Here is a 19696-nt window from a genome sequence, read left to right as displayed (position 1 = left end):
ACAAGTTTAAAAACTTATTCAGGTGTTACCATTTAGTGGTCAATTGTACAGAATATGTACTGAACTGTGCAATCTACTGATAAAAGTTTCAATTAATCAATCAATCAATCAATCAATCAATCAATCAACCAGTGCACAAAGCAAGGTCCATAAACACATGGATAACAGAGTCTGTTGTAGATGAACTTGACTGGCCTGCACAGAGTCCTGACCTGAACCCGATAGAACACCTTGGGATGAATTAGAACGGAGACTGAGGCCTTCTCGACCAACATCAGTCTGTGACCTCACCAATGCGCTTTTAGAAGAATGGTCAAACATTCACATAAACAAACTACACAACCTTGTGGACAGCCTTCCCAGAAGAGTTAAAGCTGTAAGAGTTGCAAAAGGTGGACCAACATCATATTGAACCCTATGGGTTAGGGATGGGATGGCACTTTAAGTTCATATGTGAGTCAAGGCAGGTGGCCAAATACTTTCGGCAAAATAGTGTACATATGTGTATGTCCTGCTGAGGGCTATTGAGATGAAGACACTGGCTGTCTGCATAAACGGGGTCAAAGGTCTGCTGCTAGCACCAACCAATCTTATGGGGATTTTGGGGGTAATGCGGAAGTTATTTGGGCTTTATAATTTCTTTAAAGCCTATCCAGGATTGAAGTCTGCCTAAGGGTTTCAATAACGTTGCTGCATTAGAGTAGTAATTTAAGAAAAGTGACAGTTGAGATGAATTTTTAAAACAATGCCTACTGGTTATTAAGATATTCCTCATTCAGTGCTCACCACATGAGGGGATAGTATTTAGAGTAACGCTCTAAATATATCTTTTTACAACAAAAACTTTCCTGGTGCCCAAATTTGATGAAATCCAAGTAAATACATTAGGGATGTAATCCTACTTGAGATTAAAGGTCAAAGGGCGCTAATCTAGTAGTGGGAGACGCAAGAGGGGGTCGGTGGGGATTTTAATCCCTGCTACAGCCACGCATGATACATTTTAATGAAACATACACCACTTCCGTGATCAGACATGCAAATAGGGTTTGATATTCAATATGTTTTTGCAGTAAAATGCTGTCAGATGGAAAGCTCACGGGTCACTGGATGCAAATAAATAGTCCTAACAATGGGCTCAAATAAATAATAGTGCCATTGTTTGGAATTTGGAAATTTAGATCATTCTGTTATGTCTGGGTTTTGAGGTATTGAGTCCAACGTTTTATGTCACTGTTGTTTCCTTGTTTATTTATACAATAATAATCATGAACGAGGAACAGGATCAGAAAAATGCATGCATTTTTTTGGATCATTGTGGAATAGGAAAAAGCAAGATGAATTAATTGTATTGTTTGGTTTTATTACCTAATTGTAATTATGGTTCTAATATTAATAATAATGTATGAATCTTTTCATAACAGTAGGTTTCATAAAACATGAAACAGAAGATAACATAAGATTACATCCATATTGCTTTATTCTCCCTTCTGCTATAATCCCTCTTGCAGAGACGATCCCGCCTGTACAAGCCAGATTTATCCAGGATCACGTCCATGTTGTTACATAGTCTACCCTTCAATAATCCAACTCTCTTTGTGACAGAATGTCAAACAATAATAGCAGATGTGCGAGGGAGCCTGTAAAAAATGAGGGCAGGTTTTCCAACAGGTAATATTTTATCTTAATCTCTTCCCCCCCCCCCCCCCCCCAATATCCCTCTCTCGCTGAAACATGGCCTGCATGTTTCTGAGTGGCCAATATATTAACACGTGGACCAAAGTCTATCCGGGCCTCTGCGGGTTTCAACAAGTCAAATTTTAAGACTTTTTTTAAAGAACATAATGAATGTGATTTAAGACCATTTCACATCCCTACGGACAGAAAAGTACAAAAGCATAAATGAAAATCAGAGGGTCAGAATGAATTGTAAGTATATGAATTGATTCACTGCTCTTTCACGTTGGAAAACAGAATGGGTAAACAAACTAAACACACCGGAAGCATCTCTATTGAAAACTACTTGAAAAAAAATATGAGCAAACATCACAACAACCATTTTTCAGATTTGCCATATACCGGTAAGTGTTTTCTTGCAAAAGGTGCAGTGTGGTTCATATTAAAAGTTTTCATGTAACAACAACAACCAGACATAAGCAATGGTAGAGGAAAGCACAACAATATATTGTCTGTGAAAGGGACTGTTAACATCTCTGCTAAAGCTAAATGGTTAACTCTTGCAGTGTTTTGTCAAAATTGAGCAAACAGATTCAAACATGTACAGTATTTTACTATTGAAACTGCACAAAGTTGTGAAAAACACAACTTTCTAAAAAGGAAGACGGTGATTATGTCTTGCAAGCCATCCATCCATCCATCCATCAATCTTCTTCCGCTTATCCGAGGTCGGGTCGCGGGGGCAGCAGCCTAAGCAGGGAAGCCCAGACTTCCCTCTCCGCAGCCCCTTCGTCTAGCTCTTCCCGGGGGATCCCGAGGCGTTCCCAGGCCAGCCGGGAGACAAAGTCTTCCCAACGTGTCCTGGGTCTTCCCCATGGCCTCCTACCGGTTGGACGTGCCCTAAACACCTCCCTAGGAGGCGTTCGGGTGGCATCCTGACCAGATGCCCGAACCACCTCATCTGGCTCCTCTCGATGTGGAGGAGCAGCGGCTTTACTTTGAGCTCCTCCCGGATGACAGAGCTTCTCACCCTATCTCTAAGGGAGAGCCCCGCCACCCGGCGAAGGAAACTAATTTCGGCTGCGTGTACCCATGATCTTATCCTTTCGGTCATGACCCAAAGCTTATGACCATAGGTGAGGATGGGAACGTAGATCGACTGGTAAATTGAGAGCTTTGCCTTCTGGCTCAGGTCCTTCTTCACCACAACGGAACGGTACAACGTCCGCATTACTGAAGACGCTGCACCGATCCGCCTGTCGATCTCACGATCCACTCTTCCCTCACTCGTGAACAAGACTCGTAGGTACCTGAACTCCTCCACTTGGGGCAGGGTCTCCTCCCCAACCCGGAGATGGCATTCCACCCTTTTCCGGGCGAGAACCATGGACTCGGACTTGGAGGTGCTGATTCTCGTTCCGGTCGCTTCACACTCGGCTGCAAACCGATCCAGTGAGAGCTGACGATCCCGACCACATGAAGCCATCAGGACCACATCATCTACAAAAAGCAGAGACCTAATATGTCTTGCAAGCCTCAAACATAATTTGGACGTAAATAATGTGAATAACATTCAAATTTGATTTGCTCATTTTGTATCTGGTATGTATGAAAACATTTAACCTCTTTTTTTGTGACTTTTTTGAAAACCTATTGCTAATAAACAAAGACTACTTTTTATTTAGGCATGACAAGCAGTAAAAATGGATGGATGAATGGAAATGGCCCTAGTGTGTGAATGTGAGTGTGAATGTTGTCTGTCTATCTGTGTTGGCCCTGTGATTAGGTGGTGACTTGTCCAGGGTGTACGCCGCCTACCGCCCGAATGCAGCTGAGATAGGCTTCAGCACCCCCCGCAACCCCGTAAGGGACAAGCGGTATAAAATGGATGGATGGATGGATGGATGGATGGAAGATGACATTCGCAAAACTTTCTTGTTCTCCTCACCCCACCATATACTGCAAACACTAAACAGACAACCTTTATAGCTTTTAATGTCACTCCCTGTATAAGCTTGGAGAAAAGATAAGCATTATAATCTGACTTGAAATTGTAGGAATAAGTTGTAGACATAATATAGGATATTTTTTTAATATAGATTTACTGCTGTCAATATACTACTATGAGCACTTACTAGAGATGCGCGGATAGGCAATTGTATCATCCTCAACCGCATCACCAAAGTCGTCATCCACCAGCCGTCCACCCGAAACGACATTCTATCAGAACCGTAACCGCGCGCCCGCCACCCGCCCGTTGAAATACATCAGAGGTCGGCCACCTTTACCACTCAAAGAGCTATTTAAACCCGTTTCACATAGTAAAGAAGACAACGGGAGCCGCTAATGTTCTGGCGAACATCCAACGGTATTCATCCGGATGACAATAAGGGCGTGCTGTGTAGCCATTGCTTCTGACAACTTCAACAACATGTACAAACCGTTTGTTAGTCCAGCAATATGTTGTATTCAGCTTCCGCAATTACACGTACACGATTGAAAGGCATACTGGGTGATACAGAGTACACTGATGGTTGGGATATAAACAATTTTAACACTCTTACTAATATGCGCCACGCTGTGAAACACATTTCGGGAGAAAATCCTCACAGTAACACAACATAAACGCAACACTACAAATACCCAGAATCCTTTGCATCCGTGACACTTCCTGAATATATTTTACACCCCCGCGCCTCCAACCCCGCCTACCTTACCGACGCATGGGTGGGGGGTGGCGGGATTTGCTGCTAGCGGGGTGTATAAAATAGTCAGGGTGTGTCATGGATGCAAAGGATTCTGGGTATTTGTTGTGTTGCGTTTGTTGTGTTACTGTGAGGATGTTCTCCCGAAATGTGTTTGTCATTCTTGTTTGATGTGGCTTCACAGCGTGGCGCATATTACTAAGAGTGTTAAAATTGTTTATATCACAACCATAAGTGTACTCTATGTCACCCAGTATGCCTTGCAGTCGTGTGCGTGAGTCTGCGGAAGCCACATACAACATGTTGCTGGAGTGACAAGCACATCGTACATGCTGTAGAAGGCGACAAAGCCATTGGCTTCATAGCACACCCTAATACTTATTAACTGGGTGACCGTCGGCAGTCATTCTGGAGAATGTATGCGTCTCCTATTGTCTTCTTCGCATTGTGACACGGGACCTAGATAGCGCTATGAATGGTAAAGGATACCGATCCCTGAACCATATATGTCAAATATTTCCGAATGGTTCAACCGCCACCCGCCCGAATCTAATTAAAATCTATTTTTTCGTCATGTCACCCGCCCGACCCGCGGTTTATCCGCGGACTCCGCGGATGAGACCGCAAACCGCACATCTCTACCACTTACTATATCTCATATTGGTCTCATTAGGCAATAGGAGCCACTTTACTCACATAACAATCCTGGGGTTGGGTGATGGCTCAAATTTAGAGGATAATTTCACCACACCGAGTGTGTGTGTGACAATCATTGGTACTTTTTTTTTTTGCACCCCCATACCATAACAGATGCTGGTTTTTCAACTTTGCGACGATAACAGTCTGGATGGTTCGCTTCCCCTTTGGTCCAGATGATACGATGTAGAATATTTGCAAAAACAATTTGAAACGTGGACTCGTCAGACCTCAGAACACTTTTCCACTTTGCATTAGTCTATCTTAGATGATCCCGGGCCCAGAAAAGTCTGCGGCGTTTCAGTATGTTGTTGATACATGGCTTTCGCTTTGCATAGTAGAGCTTTAACTTGCACTTACAGATGTAGCAACAAACTGTATTTAGTGACAGTGGTTTTCTGAAGTGTTCCTGAGCCCATGTGGTGATATCCTTTAGAGATTGATGTCGGTTTTTGATAAAAATCCGTCCGAGGGATCGAAGGTCACAGTCATTCAATGTTGATTTCCGGCCATGTCGCTAACGTGGAGTGATTTCTCCAGATTTTCTGAACCTTTTGATGATATTATGGACTGTAGATGATGAAATCCCTAAATTTCTTGCAATTGCACTTTGAGAAACGTTGTTCTTAAACTGTTTGACTATTTGGTCACGCAGTTGTGGACAAAGGGGTGTACCTCCCCCCATTGTTTCTTGTGAAAGACTGAGCATTTTTTGGGAAGCTATTTTTATACCCAATCATGGCACCCACCGGTTCCCAATTAGCCTGCAAACCTGTGGGATGTTCCAAATAAGTGTTTGATGAGCCGTCCTCAACTTTAGCAGTATTTCTTGCTACCGTTCCCAACTTCTTTGTCACGTATTGCTGGCATCAAATTTTAAAGTTAATGATTTGCAAAAAAAAAAAAAAGTTTATCAGTTTGAACATCAAATATGTTGTCTTTGTAGGATATTCAACTGAATATGGGTTGAAAATTATTTGTAAATCATTGTTTTCCGTTTATATTTACATCTACACTATTTTACAACTCATATGGAAACGGGGTTTGTAAGACAACACATATGCTCAGCTTTTTTTATGTATTCGAAATCATAAATAAATAGCTGACAATTGAGTAAATAGATTGAGGGTCCTCTATTGCGCCCATTATACCCTCTCTAAAACGTCCAGAAACCGGCAACAATACTCCATTTACATGTCGTGACCCGAAAATTAACCAAATATGAGTGATATTGTTATAAGTGCTAACACAGACGGCCTATTTAAGCGCATTGCTAGCAGTAAGCTAATTCTAGCTTACGCTGTTATTGTTGACACACTGAGCCGGTGGCTATTTTTGCTTCGTCTGAAACCTGCTAAAAGTAAATTCTAGATTATAATTCATGCATTTCTCACCTGGTAGACAAATGTGGCCATGGACCAATAGGGTGGTGGACTTTGATATCCCCCAAGATGGCAAAAAAAACTTAGTTGCAGCAACTTTTTTTTTAACCACTTTGAGGATTGTGATTGAATCTTCATCTAAACGGAATATGTGAGCCTCCCGTCGGTTGGCATCCCAGCAAGAGTGGAAGTTGTACAGTAAGTGTTTGTTTTATTTTGGTTTATTACAGCTGGTTTGTATGTTTAGCACCTAGCAATGTTGCTGATGCTATAGCGTTTTAATAAAGCTACATGCGTTTAGCACTCTGCTTCTAAAATCTATTGCTTATCCTCCTTGTGTTCGGGCTCAAAAATATTAGGTTCTGGATCATAATTTTTCCCACAAGTAATCGTTGTTGGTTCTCACAAAGTCTGCTTGATTAGCATTTTTGTGGACTCTGCATCACGAATTTAGGGACTCAAAGTGCTTTACATTATCTCAGATATATTTATTACCAGTGTGGGTGGCACCGGGAGCAGGTGGGTAAAGTGTTTTGCCCCAGCACACAACAGCTGTGACAAGGGTGGTGGAAGCAGGTTGGACCTGAAACCCTCAGGTTGCTGGCACGTCCGCTCTACCAACCGAGCCACACCGACGGGATTCCTTTTTAACTCTCAAAATGGCTTGGGAATCATTCGCAAACTTTGGAAGTCTTTTAGTGTCATGATTAAGATACATGTGATAATAGCTTCAATATGGAGCCAACTTGTTTTTCCACTCCACTGGTACTTTAAATTGATCATTCTGGAGCCACAAGTTGTTAAACCTGCTCTTACCCATCCTGTGAAAAGAAATCGGCTTTGCTGTGGGTTTTTCTTAAGTTTCCCTGCTGCTTTGCCTAGTATACTCACTGCAGGGGCTCCATAAATTCCAACCAGGGTAGTACGGGTAGCCTACTTTTTTCTGTTTTGTAGTTATGTTATAGCATCTTCAAAAATCTAAACATTTTAAAGCAACACTGAAGTTCATGCACGTTTTATATAACACTAACGTTAATAGATTTTTAAGACCTTTCTAAATCGTATTAAAGATATTTTAAGACGTTTTAGGACAATTTTAGAGATTTCCATGGAACCGTCCTTTTGAAGACCCTGCAGATACTCTTGTGTTACAAGGTCTACTGGTCACCCCTCAGTGGTCAACCACCAAATTATTCAACATACATTTGCAAACGCAACTTGTCCAGGGTGTACGCCGCCTTCCGCCTGATTGTAGCTGAGATAGGCATCAGCGACCCCCGCGTCCCCAAAGGGAATAAGCGGTAGAAAATGGATGGAAATGGAAGGCATTTGCAAACCGATAATATAACTTACTTTTACAGGAGTACTTGCAGTCTCGAGGCCAAATCCAGCCCACCACACTGGCCCCTGAATTCAGTTCAAAACAAACATTTTTGTGCTCCTGTTATACAGAGGAATTTTGACCAGTGTAAACACTTTGACAGATTCTTGCAGTGACATTTTAACCTTGCCAGCAAGTTCAAACTTATGATTTACATAACTGACGCGTTCCTCAAGGCACTCCCTGAAGTCCAATCCATTTTAGCAGTTGCACATTTTTGTGATTTATTTAACTTGCTGTAGATTGTTTATGTCATATGCAGTCAGTAGTTGTTTGTTCAACTTCTTTAGTTATACTAGTAGTGTTCCTCAAGGTTCCATTTCAGGTTCTCTCTTTTTCATCACTAGGGCTATTCAACTGGTGCCCCTTGAGTTTAGTGCAAAAAAAGTTGCGAGAGACTCACATTTTTCCTGCAGATACTTAAAAAAACACGAGAGTGTTGTCATGGAGATGATCTTCGACTAGTTTCTTTGTAGAAGGTTCCAAAAAACAGCAGCGTGCTCCTATAGCTGACAAAATAAGAAGACCAACATCAAATGTCTACTGTAGAGGTTCTCGGGAATTTATTGTATGTCATGACCTGTTATGACAGTGTCAAGTTCTTCAGGTTTTTTGCAGCCGTGCCCAAACTTGAAAGGGCCAGTGGGACTCAAAAAGGACACAAAGGGACAACTCAATCTTCTTTCCTTGTGATTTATTGATATTTGATTTTAAGCAATCAAATAAACTGGGTTTCGGCGTAAATGAATGGATGAAATGAATGAATAGTCGAATAGTCGGTAGTTAAATAGTAAAATAGTTGATTAGTGGTGGGTTGATTAGCGTATTAGAATAGCCGATTAGCTGGATAGTAGGATAGGCGATTAGGTTGATAACCTTAATCAAACAGAAAAAAAAAGAACACATTAGTGTTTCATAAACATACATCAAAATAAATGCTTTGCTTTCTTTTTAAATCAATCCAAACAAAATTCATTTCCACTGATAGGGACTAGGTTTAAGAATAAACTTAAACATTTCCAATAATATGAATGAAATTAAACTCAAACAATCCAAGAATAAACTTAAACATCACTGATAACTTTTTAAATTTACTTTCAGTCAACTTAAACAATGTGCAAACATCAGTGAAATTATCTCCTTTGAACATTTCCCCAGTGAAATTATTTTCTTGAAACATTCCCCTCAGTCCAAACAAACATTTCTTTCCTTTGGTTTTCTCACCAGTTGCGTCTTCTGAGTCCACACAAGAGCTGTCTTCCTTCCTCTCAGCAGCATGTCAAAAGGGGTGACTGACTGAAGCTCAAACATTTTAAGCATGTGCTCTGAGCAGGTAACCAGGTGAACTCAATCAAGCAAATCTGGTGGAAGCAGGTTGTGATGTTCAGCCCTCAGCTCTCACTGTTGCCCCTTTAGGCCTGGAGTGTGCTCTGCAAATCAGTGGTGTTTTTTCTGCTCTGTCTTTTGACTTGACAGACAGGTTTTGACTTTGTATATTTTATGGTTCTGTGTTTTGAATTGTTTTTTGTCCAGCATTCTAGTTAGTCTTTACACTTCATGTTTGTCTTCTCCTGCCACTACTTCTCCAGTCTGGGCTAGGATGTCACCTGTCCCTGATTATCAATTAGGACAGACCTGTTTCTGCTTGCCAATCTGGGTTCTTTAAAAATGACAGTCCTATGGATGGGACTGGGTCATTGTTTCGCTTTCTGTGCTCATAACCTCCATTCAGCATAGCTTTCCCTATGGTTGCTGTTTCTATTGATTTCCTTCTTGTGCACTTCTCTGATGCTCTAGTTTAGGTTAATAAACCCTTGTTACCTGCACCTTGCCTACCGTCACTGCATCCTGGAATCAAAAACAACACTATTGCAACACATTTTAGACCAGTTGATCTGCTGTTTATTTTTTGCTTCGGGCACAGATTCGGTGACCACAGATGACGCGCTAGCTGTCCAAAAGTTGGACCCAGGGTGGACCACACATCTGTGCATCAGCTGGGGACGTCTCTGCACTGCTGACTTGTCTCCACTCAAGATGATCTCCTGCTGGCCCCACTATGGACTGGACTCTCACACCATTAACTACATCCACTACGGACTGGACTCTCACACTATTTTGCTAGATCCGCTCGACGTCCCCACATCTGCGGTCCCCTCCAAGGTTTCTCATTGTCATCCCATTGGGTTGATTTTTTTCTTGCCGTGATGTAGGATCTGAGCCGAGGATGTCGTTGTGGCTTGTGCAGCCCTTTGAGACACTTGTGATTTAGAGCTATATAAGTAAACTTTGATTGATTGATTGACATTCTAAGTAGTGATTTTCAGATGAATACGAATGAGACATTGAACCGCTTGAGCTAATTGGTTCAAGAATTTCTCTAGGTTTCACGCATGCTTTGGCACAAAAAACAACCTGCTGGCCAAATGTATAAGACAACAGCTGTATCTTAACCACATAATGTGTGAGGCATAGAATCATTGCATCTGTTTTGGCTCTTAAAAAAGGACGATGAATCACAAGAAATGTTTGACCATATGATTTTGCTACAAAGTATGTACATAAATTAACACATGCATAATAAAAATATGTTTTTAATGTTTTGTGTGTTTGTATTTTGCCAACTTGGTAGTATTGTGTGATAGGGCACCTTGTATAATGTTTTTCTGTCACCTGTGGAAAATGGCATATGGGCTTAAAGAGCAAGATGACACTGCAATTCTTTAGTCCATTTTTAGTTTTAGTTTTAAAGGATTATTTTTTTCCTTAACACAACCTCTCAAATCATCCAGTTCTTGATTTCTGGTGGCTGATTAAAAGATAATAAATACAGCATGTGTTAGCCTGTTAAGGTGAGGATTGCTGAGGGATGGACTGAAGTCCGCTATTTCACTATTTTGCTGTGCTATTATTTGAGTTTGCTGTCAAATTTTAGATCACATGCCCTGTTGTTCTTTGACTCTTGCTGCATTTTATAAACTATTTTGATTGACGATCCAAATTCCGAACTCACCACAACTCTATTAGAAGCCTACATTTTCAGTGAAGCTTGTGTTGTCGAACAATAGAAGTAACGTAACAATATAAACAATAACAGGGAGAAGAAAGGCCCCAAGGTCTTTCGCTTTCCAAGAAATGCGGCCCAAAAAAACTATTTTGTTGAATATCCTGCTGTAGTACTGTAGTACGAGCAAAATATGGAGTTTTAACCAAAAACACTTGTGTCTCAAATGTACTTGTCCCATTGAAATACCATGAATTGATTAACGTGGAGCCCGACTTAAACAAGTTGAAAAACTTATTCCGGTGTAACCATTTAGTGGTCAATTGTACGGAATATGTACTGAACTGTGTAATCTACTAATACAAGTATCAGTCACTCAATCAATCAATCAATCAATCAATCAATCAACCAATCAATCAAAAAAATAATTAAAATTAATTTAATTGGTGCTTGGCTTCCCAAACAGTGTATTTTAAATATGTAACATGCCCTTTAAAAAGAACAATTTTAGACAACAAAATCATGTATAAAAACAATTCAAATGAATGTACTACTTATATCTACATTCAGTAATTTTAATAAGGAATGTACCAATGTACAGCAACATTTGGAGAGTAGATATTCATGGTATCTCATTCCAACTACTTTTCCGTCAAACACACCATAAGCAGCTTTTCCATATTTTAATGGATAAATGTCTGCCGTTTTGATATTTTTGGCTAATGTTCGACAAATTCTGCTTCAGGATGGTGCAGACTGGAAGTGATACCCTCGAATTGCTTCACCAAGTCGGCAACACGCTCAGTCATGTTTTTGGTGATTTATTTCTTTAAAATATCATGTACTTCTTCTTCTCAGCACTCTCCTTCACACTCACTCTATTCCTATGAGATTGACAAACCAAAGTTATGTCGATTTTAAGGTATACGCTAATGCTAGCAAGTAAAACCAAAGGTTTTTGGGTGACTTTTGCTAAGCCAACTAATGGCAGGAATACTTGTAACGCAAATGATTGCTTTCAACTTAAAGCAGGGGTGCCAAACGTATGGCCCGCGACAGTTTTTATCTGGCCGCGGGATGAGCCTGCTAAGTATAAAAATTAGCCAAATTTTGGAAAGAAAGAATCCGCTCTTCTAAATGTGTCCACTAGATGTCGCAATAGCAATTCTTTGTATCGTTCTAGATGATGCTACATACAGGTATGTAAAAAAAATAAACCCCATGATGTTAATGCACCAGTTGAGGAAAATGAGCAAACTACATAAATAAGATCCTGTAATTTGATTTTGATATAATTTTTTTTATCTTGATAGATTGAAAATTAACACCAATGAGTTGACTGATGAACATTATCACATAGTTTATCCAGAAAGTAAAATAACAACAAATAAAAATAGAATACTATCAACCGCAACATGTAAGTGTAAAAAACAACAACAACATTATGATTTGTACATTTTCAGATTGTGCTTGTTCCATTTTTAAACAAAGTAAACAATCTGAAGTTGTCTTTATTTTTAAGTTATCGTGCCAAGATTTTACCAGTCCAGCCAACTTGGGAGTAGATTTTTCTCTATTTTGCCTCCGATTTAAAATTAGTTTGACACCAATGATTTAAAACAGAACAATTAGCTGAGAGACAGTTCTTATCTCAAAACAGTAATAAGTTGGAGCCCTCCTGAGTTAAGGTATCACTGTTTTTTACAAAAAGTTATTGTTAACTTAATTTGATGTTCTCTAAAGTTTTGAACACATGTGTGCGCCTTTTCAACAGTTCAGTGTTTGTCATTTTCTAAAAAAAAGATAAACAGCAAGATTCACAACAACTCTGTCATGTCTCTGTGATCATGTTTTGTTTGGTTATGTTCTGTTGGTTTTTGGACTCTTTGTGCACTCTTGTTTTGTCACCATAACAACCATTAGTTTCACCTGTCATGTGTTCGGACTCACGCACCTGTCACTAATCATGTCTGTATTATTTAAGCTTGTAGTTGCCAGGCAGTCGGCCTCAATACTGCACTCAATACTCTGATTTTGCTGTTCATGCCATTGACTCATGCTCTGCCAAGTAAGTTTTGTTTCATGTCCTCAGTTTTGCTTATGCTTTTACGTGCGTTAGGCACGCTCGCCTCCGGGTTGTTTTTTGTTTCCTTAATCGAGTTTTTTGCCTCCGCTCTGAGCGCCTTTTGTTTGGTACTTTTTGAGTAAAATATTAAATATGTCTTTACCTTCACACCACGACCGGTCCAGTTCTTTTGCATTCCGGGAAAACAAACCACACCACAGTCCCCGTTCCGACAGACCCGCACTGTAAAAAAACCTGCTGTAGAGTTTTTTATGGTGGAACTATGTGCTGGTGAGCATTCATGCATGAGCGTTATAATGCATTTTGATGACGGAAAACATGCTGGAAAATATATTTCACTCCTTGTAAAAGTCGAATCAATATGGAAGTTGAGGCGTTCATGATTCGACTGACTGCACAGGTCAATATAAAAAACTGCACCGGAAAGCTTTAGTCACTTGTATTCATTAATAATCCATTACGACTGCCGATAAGAATGACTCATGCAAAACTGCTCCAGGCTCACTTACCCAGACTGTAAATGTTGTCTGTCCTTCCAGGCGAAAATAGTTAATCTCTTCAACTGTGTTAATCTTTTAATTCGAAGGTGTTTAAAGTGTAAGGCTGCAGCGTTGTGGAGACAAAGTGGTGCTGATGGAGGTGTTGGCGCTGGCAGAAGGACATTTGGACAGATTAGGGTCAACCAAGCAAGTCCATTGAAGCAAGCTTGCCTTTTCTTGAGCTATGCTGGAGGTGCTGTATGAGCAGGTGCCCCACAGCACAGTGCTGGAAGGTCAATTTGTAGCCATGTAAACAGATCAAGCAAAAAGGTTACTTGTTCTGTCCAAAGTAGGTGGTTCGTATTATTCAACATGACTGTTACTATTGATTCCGAGAGATGGAGAAAATTCGAAACAAAAAACAAGCAATACTTTGTTATCATTTTGAAAAGTGTCCATTGTCAAGAGTGGCTAACAATACCTGACTAACACAATCCTGGCCAACCTCCAGTCTGTTTAAGACCTAAGCGAGGCAAACGGAAAACGCATCTGTCGCGTGTGGCGGACCAAAAATCCGCAACGACAGGCATGGTGATATGGAAATATAAAGGGGAATGACAATCAACAGACAGAAACAGGTGCATAAGCCTCGGCGCTCCGTGCAATAACATAATGCAAGGAGGACCAGGAGTTCGGGCAACATAAATCTAGAATAACAACGTAACCGACACAGGACTTATTCAAATAGCCTCATTATAATACCTCAAAGTGGTGCTTTGTTCATTTTGTTACCATCTTTTTCGGATTATAAATCGCTCCAAAGTATACATCACACCGGCTGAAAATGCATAATAAAGAAGGAAAAAAACATATATAAGTCGCACTGGAGTATAAGTCGCATTATTGGGGAAAATGTATTTGATAAAATCCAACACCAAGAATAGACATTTGAAAGGCAATTTAAAATAAATAAAGAATAGTGAACAACAGGCTGAATAAGTGTACGTTACATGACGCATAAATAACCAACTGAGAAGGTGCCTGGTATGTTAACGTGACATATTATGGTAAGAGTCATTCAAACAACTGTAATATATAGAACATGCTATACGTTTACCAAAAAATCTGTCACTCCTAATCGATAAATCCGATGAAATCTTCTTCCCCGATGTCGCTTCTAAACAACTCTGCCAACTCCAAAGGTATGCGCCGCTTCCTTTTGTCGTTTTTTGCTGCATATTTCACTATGTCCAGCTTGTAATCTGCAGTACATGATTTTCTTTTCGGTGCCTTTTTTGTTCAGCCCTTCTCTGTTTTTATAAGTTACCGTCAACGATAAAATGATCCATTTTAATAGCTAAGGCAGTAGCATATAGCATAGAGCAGTTAGCATTCCAAGACCCACAATGCACTTCTGTCATGACCCTCCCGCACCGAATTCTTATTGGTCGACGTGTGTGGGACGATTGCTGACATTTTCTTCGTCTCTTCCGCAAATGAGATAAATAATATTATTTGATATTCTGAAATCTGCAGTACATGATTTCCTTTTCGGTGCCATTTTAGTTCAGCCCTTCTCAGTTTTTATAAGTTACCGTTAATGATGAAATGATCCATTTTAATAGCTACGGCAGTCGCATGTAGTATATAGCATTTAGCATTCCATGACCCACAAAGCCCTTCTGCCATAACCCTACCTCACCAAATTCTTATTGGTTGACGTGTGTGTGACGATTTCTGACATTTTCTTCGTCTCTTCTGCAAATGAGATAAATAATATTATTTGATATTTTACGGTATGTGTAAATAATTTCACAAATAAGTCGTTTCGGAGTATAATTCGCACCCCTGACTTATAGTCCAAAAAATACGGTAATTATTGGGAGCTTATATTTGCTCAGACGGTGGGAGAGGGGTTAGTGTGTCTGCTTCACAATACGAAGGTCCTGCAGTCTTGGGTTCAATCCCAGGTTCGGGATCTTTCTGTGTGGAGTTTGCATGTTCTCCCCGTGAATGCGTGGGTTCCCCCCGGGTACTCCGGCTTCCTCCCACCTCCAGAGACATGTACCTGGGGTTAGGTTGATTGGCAACACTAAATTGGCCCTAGTGTGTGATTGTGAGTGTGAATGTTGTCTGTCTATCTGTGTTGGCCCTGCGATGAGGTGGCGACTTGTCCAGGGTGTACCCCGCCTTCTGCCCGATTGTAGCTGAGATAGGCGCCAGCGCCCCCCGCGACCCCAAAAGGGAATATGCGGTAGAAAATGGATGGAAGTATGAGAATTAGGTGAACAATGTAGTTATTGGCCTGTTTCACCTCTTGCCAAAGCAGTGTTTGGTTTGTATGCTTCAAAATAATAGCTTGTCATCACTTCACCCACCTTCAGCACATTGCTCTCACTCAACAGCTTGTCTTCACGTGCCGTACAAATGCTATGCTCAGCGTGACATACAGTACAGTACTTCATGTTACAATCGTAGTTTAACAAGTACTCAGCACCTCCTACACTTTACACGTTCTGTGGGAGAAATAATCGAATAATGTAACGAGGACACAACATTCAGAATCAACCTCAGACTATACAGACTGTCTTAATAGAAGGGGCTCAGTGGACCGTGATGTGTGTTTTACAATGACACAATCACCTCATTGCAGCTCTGACAAGGAGAGGTCACAGAGGGAGCTGGCTCATTAAAGCAAAGCCATATATGCACATGAAAAGAAGTGTTCACAGGTGGGGGTGGGGGTGTTGCTCTTGCAAATACATGCACACACACAACCAAACTATCCCCAAAGCTGCACAAGTAGAGCTTTTTCCTTCTCGGAGGGCTCTGTTCTGATTTGGCTCTGAACTCTGATCCCTGCTCACCCCTCGGGCCAAACACACGCACTCGCTAAATGTGAGGCACTATGTGGCTGGATGGATGGCAGGTGTGAGGCTGGGAGTCAAGCACGACACACTAAACATCAAGCATGACTTCTTTGTTGTTACATACACTAAGGCAGTGGTCCCCAACCACCGGTCTGGGGACCGGCACTGGTCCGTGACGCATTTGCTACCGGGTCGCACAGAAACGGCAACTGATTTATAAACTCACACATTTTCTCCGACTTAACTTTTGTCTCTCCCACTCAACACGCCATGTTATTGGATGTATATGTCATGATCTGTAGTCTGGATCATGTTTTTGTTATTTTCTGGTAGTTTTGAGACTCCATTAGTTCCATTTTTTGTACACCCATGTTTGTTTTAGTTTCCATGACGACTTATGATTTTCGCCTACCTCTTGTGTTAGGGACACACCTGTCTCTAATCAAGAGACCAGTATCCCACCCCGGCAACAGCCACTTCGAACGGCTGTCTTCCGGCAGACGTTTCAGAACCATGCGAACCCGCACAAATAGACTCAAGAACAGTTTCTACCCCCGGGCCATAACTGCACTAAATGCAGCTGGAATGTAAAAAATTAAAAAATAAAAATAAAATATAAACTCCCTCATGTGCAACATGAGTAAGCCACCGGTCAATCACGATCTGGGACTGTGCAAACAGTGGTTACATGCCAACTGGACAATATTTACCATATTTATTTACATACTTAATCCACTATAAAAAGCCTGCACAGCATAGGAGGTCGGAAATACTGACTCCCAAACCCTCAGCACACCGGGAATCAGCATTACTCCTCTCTAGTCAGTTTTACCAGTCACTCTATACTTTTTATTGTCTCGTTTTTTTACACTGCCTCTTAGAGTGGTCTTAGGCCATATTGTATATTGCATATTGTGTATATTGTGTTGTTTCTGTATATTGTGTGGTTTCTTCTGTTTTTTTTTTTTTTAAATGCAAAGCACCTCAGGGAAGCAACCTAAAATTCGTTGGACCTCTACCTGTACATGCACAATGACAATAAAGATCATTCATTCATCCATTCATTCATTCATTCATTCATTTTATGTCGTTGTCTGTCAGTCGGCCTGTCGTCATTGCATGTGTCATGCGATTGTTTGCTTCATGCCTTGCCAAGTAAGTTTTTGTTTTTTCATGCAATAGTTGGTGAGTTTTTGTCCTCGCCATAGTTTATTCTAAGTGTTAGCCTTTTGTTTCCTGCGCTAAATAGTGCCTTCGCCTTGTGCGCCTTTTGTTTGTACCTATTTAATAGTCAAGATTAAATCATGTTACTACCCTCAAGTCATGTCCGGAATAGTTCGTTTGCTTCCTGGGAGAACAATACTTGTAGTAAGTTGCGAAAAACCCCACGTCGTGACAGTATATTACAACTCCTGACAGGAAGTCGCCATTTGTCATAGTACATTAATGCAAAATAATGAAAATATACAATTTTAATGTGTCAGGTTGTAGCCAAAGGCTGATTTTTATCTGCAGGGTCAATGTACTATATATAGCAGTGGTTCTTAACCTGTTTGACCTCAGGCCTTACACTACAGAGGGACCCGGGGCCCACTCCAATATTAACACTGAATTAGAAATTTTACTCTTGATTTTGATCATATTAAAACAATTTAAAATATCTGACATACTTACAGTTCCTTACCTTGCAAAATGATATAAAAGCATGTGTTACTCACAAAGATTAAATATATAATTTAACAAATAAACCTTAGGTTTAGGTCAGACTGATTAGACAAAATAGATTTACATACAATATACATTTGGTTCTGCTAAAATAAACAAACTAAATTATTAATAAATGTGTTATTTAACTCAACTTTCAATCAAATTAAAGTGCAAATGAAAATACCACTTTAGTCATAATTTTTGCGCTTAAGATAATTTCTCTATGAATTTCACTCTGGTTGTTTTATATTGTCATTACTGCCACAAGTGGTAGAAAAGTGCATTACAACTAAGTACTGCTGTGGTCCATGCGGACTACAGCTAAAAAAACACATATATTACATTCTAGGGGGCGCTCACGGCCCAACACAGGGTTAATGGTAAAGAAACACTGGTATATACTCACCTCAAGGGGATGGGTCAAATGCAGAGGACAAATTTCACCACACCTAGTGTAAGTGTGACAAAAAATGGTATGTTAACTTTAACTTTAACTTATAGTGTATGCCATCAACGTGCCGGTGACCATCTTTTTGCAAAGAAACACCTCCAGGGCTCCCAATATTTCAGCGTTATGGTGAGTTGATTTTTCATGCTAAATTTTTTTGCTGTTTTTATCTGCCACACGTGAAAAGCCGGTCCGTGAACAGGCGTAATGGAAAATATTTGAGTAGCATCGATCTCGACACATACCATATAGCTAGCTATTGTTTCGGTTGAAATGCTATAATGCATATAATGCTATATTGCATATAGTGAGTCATTTTCAGACTTGAATGACATAATGAAAAATACTATGACATGTGACACTTGAGCCCCAGCAGAAACATATTTTAATACACACACACACACACACACACACACACACACACACACACACACACACACACACACACACACACACACACACACACACACACACACACACACACACACACACACACACACAAAACATATTTCCCCACAATCTACTTACCTGGCTCCATGCCTCAAAAGGATAAGTCTGTGATTTGGTTCAAAGCGCCACAAAACGCGCCATCAGTTTTGCTTGTGAAGCTGAAAGATGGTCATGGTAGGCAGTCAACAATATTTGAAAAGGACAGTCAGTCAGTACGTGCCCATGCACTAAAATAGTCCAAGTTCTCAAATAGTTTGGTTAAAGTTAAAGTACCAATGATTGTCACACACACACACACACACACACACACACACACACACACACACACACACACACACAGGTGTGGTGAAATTTATCCTCTGCGTTTGACCCATCCCCTTGTTCACCCCCTGGGAGGTGAGGGTAGCAGTGGGCAGCAGCGGTGGCCGTGCCCGGGAGGGGGCGCACCGTTCCTGGAGGTACTGCGATACCAGGTCGATGCGGGGAGTTGATGGAGCAAGCCCCTATTCCATTTCCCTGTTCCAAAAATCGAATTAATATATGGTTCCCGGATAGGGGACGTATCAGATATTAAACTGATAAGACCAAATACTACATTTGATCACAGCTAAAAGGCCAAGAAGCGAGTTTGGTTTGCGGGCTAAGATTAAAATAAGCGCCCTCTAATGTACGGCGTATGACAAATAGTCGCATCAGAGACTGTGCAGGGACACTTGGACCTCATGTGTGAAAATACAAAAAACAACTATTTGGCAAATCAGGCTAACTAAGGCCATGTCTACACTAAGTCGTTTAACCCCTTAAATGAAAAATT

The 19696-nt window shown here is 40.7% G+C and overlaps 1 non-coding gene across 1 annotated transcript; it reads right to left on the bottom strand.

Annotated features, from left to right (window-relative positions):
* Positions 1-19318: 19318 nt before the first annotated feature.
* LOC133558472 (U2 spliceosomal RNA) lies at positions 19319-19509 on the bottom strand. Its single transcript, XR_009807954.1, has one exon. It is a non-coding gene; the product is annotated as a U2 spliceosomal RNA (small nuclear RNA).
* Positions 19510-19696: the final 187 nt, after the last annotated feature.

This window comes from Nerophis ophidion, linkage group LG08 (genome assembly GCF_033978795.1).
Source record: "Nerophis ophidion isolate RoL-2023_Sa linkage group LG08, RoL_Noph_v1.0, whole genome shotgun sequence".
NCBI classification, from domain to species: Eukaryota; Metazoa; Chordata; class Actinopteri; order Syngnathiformes; family Syngnathidae; genus Nerophis; species Nerophis ophidion.
The sequence above is the reverse complement of the archived record's forward strand: the minus strand, read 5'-3'. Positions and strand labels throughout refer to the sequence as shown.